Raw genomic sequence first — 5,359 nt, 5'->3', positions numbered from 1 at the left:
TCCATCTCAGAATTCATGGCTTCTTGTTACTTCCCGGAGTCTATACTCATAATAGCCTCCTCGTAGGTCTGAGGATCAATATCCTCAACATTCTATCCTCTAATATGTCCCCCATATCTCTCAGGAGGATGGGATACTCTATCAGACCTGCGTAAAGTTGAAACTTGAGTATTAGGTACCTGAACAGACTCAGGCTGTAGAGTGGTGCTTGAGCTTAGTTCTCTAACCTCGCTCAACTCTATCATTCTCCCACTATCTCAGCCAAGAATATGTTCCTTCTCAAGGAACACTTCTCTCTTAGCTATAAAGATCTTTTGGTCCTCGAGATGATAGAAATTATACCCACAAGTTTCCTTGGGGTATCCCATAAATTTGCATCGCTCTGTCCTTGATTCTAACTTATCGGGGTTGTGTCTTTTAACGTGGGCAGGGCAGTCCCAAATCTTAACAACCTTAAGATCAGGCTTCTTCCCTTTCCATATCTCATATGGTGTAGACACTACCGACTTAGTTGGAATTTTGTTCAGAATGTAAGCTGCGGTCTCTAGGGCATATCCCTAGAATCAGATAGGTAGGTCAGCGAAACTCATCTTTGACCGTACCATATCTAATAGCGTACGATTTCTCCTTCCAGAGACACCATTAAGCTGAGGTGTATAAGAAGGTGTCCATTTGTAATATCCCTCACTTTTGAAAATTATTAATAAAGATTTATATGGAGGACCTATATGTAAATATAGAAATTTCAAGGACTAAACTGTTAAGTTGCAAAAAGAAAAAATAAAGAAAACCGAAAATTTCAGTTTTATCCCACCGCCTCCCACGCTCTCTCTGTTTCTTCAGAGAGGAGCGGTGGGGCGTGGGGAGAAGAAGAAGAGAAGTAGAGGGAGAAGAGAAGAAGAGGAGGTGGCTGCGGCAAGGGCTGCAGCGAGGAGCTGTGGGGCGTTGGGGAGGAGAAAGGAAGAAGAGGAGAAGAAGAAAAGAAGAAGAAGAGGGAAAAGAAGAGAGGAGGAAGAAGAGGGAGAAGAGAAGAATAGAAGAAGAAGAAAAAGAGAGGGAAGTGGGAGAGGAGCGAGAGGTGGCAGCAGCACCTTTGTTTCCTGCAGGTGGAAACAGAGGAGAGGTGTGGGGCATTCGAAGAGGAGAAGAAGAAGAAGAGGAAGCAGGAGAAGAGGTTGTGAAACCTCTATTTCCTGCAGAGGAAACAGAGGAGAGGGTGTGTGTGACACCAGAGGGGAGGAAGGAGAAGAAGAGAAGAAGAAGAAAGGAAGGAGAAGGAAGATGAGAAGGGAAAGAAGTAGAAGCGGGTGAAGAGTGGCACCTCTGTTTCCTGCAGGAGGAAACAGAGGAAAGGAGGTGCTGTTCGTCGGGGAGAAGAAGGGGAGGAAGGAGAAGAAGAGAAGAAGAAGAAAGGAAGGAGAAAGAAGAGGAGAAGGGAAAGAAGTAGCTGCGGCTGCGGCTGTGGCAGCCGCAGCTGTGGCAGGGAAAGAGGAAGAGGAAGGAAGAAGGGAAGGAGAGGAAGATGAGAAGGGGAAGAAGGGGCTGCAGCTGCGGCGATGGCAGCTGCAGTTGGAAGAGAAAAAGAAGAAAGGAAGGAGAAGGAAGAAGAAGAAGAAGAGGGAAAAGAGAGGGAAGAGGGAGAGGAGAGAGAGGTGGCAGCAGCTAGGGCTGCAGCACCTCTGTTTCCTGCAGGTGGAAATAGAGGAGAGGTGTGGGGCGTTCGAAGAGGAGAAGAAGAAGAAGAAGAAGAAGAAGAAGAAGAGGAAGCAGGAGAAGAGGTTGTGATACCTCTGTTTCCTGCAGAGGAAATAGAGGAGAGGGTGTGTGTGACGCCGGGGAGGAGGAGGGAAGAAGAAGAGGAGAAGAAGAAGAGAAGGGAAAGGAGGAGCTGCGACTGCGGCGGTGGCAGCTGCAGTTGGAAGAGAAGGTGAGGAAGAAGAGAAGAAGAAGAAAGAAAGGAGAAGGAAGAGGAGAAGGGAAAGAAGCAGCTGCGGCTGCGGCTGTGGCAGCTACAGCTGTGGCAGGGAAAGAGGAAGAGGAAGGAAGAAGGGAAGGAGAGGAAGAAGAGAAGGGGAAGAAGGGGCTGCGACTGCGGCGATAGGCAGCTGCAGCTGGAAGAGAAGGAGAGGAAATAGAACAGGGGAGGAAGAAGAGGCTGCGGCTGTGGTGGCTGCGGCCATGGCTGCGACTGCGACTGCGATAGTTGCAGCTGAGAAAGAGAAGAAAGGAAAGGGGAAAAAAGGGGCTGCGGATGGGATTGCGGCTGCAGCGGCAGCGACTGCGTATGCAACAGTTATGTCTGCGAGAGAAGGGAGGAAGGAAGGTAGTGCGGTGGAAGGGGCTGCGATTGTGGCAGCGACAGCGGCAGCGGCTATGGCAGCTATGTTTGGGAAAGAAAAAGAAGGAATGAGAGTAAGAGAGAGCAAGTGACTATGCCTCGATGTTCGACACGTAGTGTAGTTGCGAAGAAAGAAAGAAAACGAGTGCACAAAACGAAATAGGGAAGGGATGGAGGAAAAGTAGAAAAAGGATTCGAGCGTACACCTTCTTCGAATCTTTGGATCAAAACCTTCAAAAGGCAAGTTTCCCGATCATTTCTCCTGTAATTGTTCTATTTTTATTATTGCAAATGATTCGATCCTTTCTATTGCAAGTGTTCCGATCCTTCCTATTGCAAGTTTTCTAATCTTTCCTATAGCAAGTGTCATGATCTTTCCTTATTACAATTTTATCTCTACATTTGCTTTGAATATGAGAAACTTTGAATTGTTCTAGCCTTGCATTTGATATATCTCCTATTTAGACGTAATGATTCGAATCTGTGCAACTTCTAAGATTCTGACCTTTTGATATCGAGCTGCCTATAAGTCTTTGTTGGAAACTCTTATTTGTTGAAAACTGATTTCATTGGAAACTAGATTCATAGATCTTTCTTTTAATATATGGATTGAAAGATTTGGAATCCAAACACCTGCCCAGTTATCTATTGAATCTGACCTTATGAATCCTGCCAAACAGAGATTTTGTTCTCCGACCCTTGTTTACCAAATTATTTGTAACTCTCTCTATTGGACAGTTCAATTCATATGAAGCCTGTCCTATCTGAAAGTATAATCCAATGATATATTTTTGAGTAAATTGGAGCATGATTGATAGTTTGAATCATTTGTTCAATGTGCCTCTTGTATTCTGCCAAAAATCGTGCTTTGGTCGATTTCTCATATTCTGGTTTTATTCCTTTGGAAATTGATATCCTTTAGCTTTCATATTCAATTGAGCTTTATATTACTACTTTGAATTATTTTATGCTCTTGTCCTTAAAGTTATTTGCATTCTTGAAATCTATTGTGTAACGTTTATGCTATATCATATTGACTGATATAGGCACATGTGTATCCCATTGTTCCGCATTTGCTTTCGATATGTGCCTATTCCATTTCCTTTCAAATCTGAATACCATTGTGAAAGATTATTTCTTACTTCGTATTGACTCGTAAAGGCACATGTACGTTTTGTTGTTCCGCATGTGCTTCTGATATGTGTTATTTATTGTTCATACTACCTTTTTGTACTCTGGTGTTTGTGGGATTTGTTAACCTTTGCTAGAAATGGTAAAGGGAGTTATGCATAGAGCCTGCGATGCTCTGCCGGTCCCCTCTGATTTCACCTAGACGTGGGTGGATGGAGTTCCCAGACGTGGGAGACCTCCCAGACGTGGGAGACCTCCCAGACATGGGAGACTTCTGTTTGGTGGTCATTCAGAAATGGATGAATCACATTCTGTTTGTGGTCCCACTACACCTCCTGTATGTTTAATATGATATCCAGAGCTTTGGTTATGTGTTGTTGTACATGCTTTGGATAAGAATGATATGAATGCAACGTCAAATACAACGTTTGAGCTTCTGTTTGGTATTTGTTATTGATATGTTCCGAAATGTTTCATTTGTTATTGATATACTCCGAAACATTTCATACCCCATTGATATGCTCCGAAATATTCCATCTGTTATTGTTACATTTCGAAATGTTCCATGTCATTGATATGCTCCAGAACATTTCATACGCCATTGATATGCTCCAAAATATTCCATCTGTTATTGTTATGCTTCGAAATGTTCCATGTCATTGATATGCTCCGAAACATTTCATACGCCATTGATATGCTCCAAAATGCTTCATCTGCTATTGTCTCAAATTATTGTTCACAATACCCTTTTGTACTTTGGTGTTTGTGGGATTATTTGGACCTTTGCCAGAAATGGTAAAGGGTATGTGCTTAGAGCCTGCGATGCTCTAGATTATGTTTGGTGGTCATTCAGAAATGGATGGACCATGTTATGTTTGGAATCCCACTTCACCTTCTATCTGTTTCATCTGTTATTGTTACGTTTCGAAATGTTCCATATGTTATTGATATGCTCCGGAACATTTCATACGCTATTGATATGCTTCAATTACTTTGTGCTCCATTTGCTATGAACTGATATGTTCTAAAATATCCTATTTGCCATTGATATGCTCTGGAACATCTCGTACGCTATTGATATGCTCCAATTACTCTGTGCTCCATTTGTTATGAATCAAATATGTTTTGAATGACATGACACATATGATTTTGTATCTAATGAGATGGTATCTTTGAGAATTCTTGTATTCTGCCTTGCATTATGATACCTTACTTATTTGAAACCGTTCCTTTTGTTCTGAATATGCTTTGTCACTTGCTGAACTGTTTTTAGCTCACTCCGTTGTTATATAAATCTTTCAGGTCAGCTTGTCACTCTTTGAGATGTTTGAATTTGGCTGAGGTAGTGAAGAGCTATTCAGAATTATGGGCAAGTCTTGTTGGTTATTATGTTATTGTTGTATAAGCATATTTTGTATGAAATGAAATGTTGTCGATGAATCGAAATTAATATACTTTGTAAAAGTGTTAGAAGATCTCTCTTATTTGGAATTTCAGAATGTTAAGTCTAATTTATGATGATATGCACTTGTGGTGAATAGTTGGAGTTCTGATTGTATAATTTATTTAGCTTGTGGATTTATAAATGTTGTTCATGTTTGTCAAGTTGGCTTGGGTTGCCATAAATGTGAATTATCGAGTGATGTGATATATGATTATAAACTGCACAGGTTTTATAGATGTGAATTTGATAGAATGTTTTTCAGTGTCCTCAAATGTATGTTTGGATCCTAGATTAGTTTGTGAGAAAATTTTAATATCATGGATATTTTGAGGGGCGTGACAGAGGTGGTATCAGAGCATGATTTGAGGATCACTGAAATATTTGATATGTTAACGTGCAAAATATATTGAGGTCTAGTGAACTATAGTGATTGGTGGAAATTTTCT

The sequence above is a fragment of the Musa acuminata genome, chromosome BXJ2-6, assembly GCF_036884655.1.
Source record: "Musa acuminata AAA Group cultivar baxijiao chromosome BXJ2-6, Cavendish_Baxijiao_AAA, whole genome shotgun sequence".
NCBI lineage: Eukaryota > Viridiplantae > Streptophyta > Magnoliopsida > Zingiberales > Musaceae > Musa > Musa acuminata.
Note: the sequence above shows the minus strand (reverse complement) of the source record.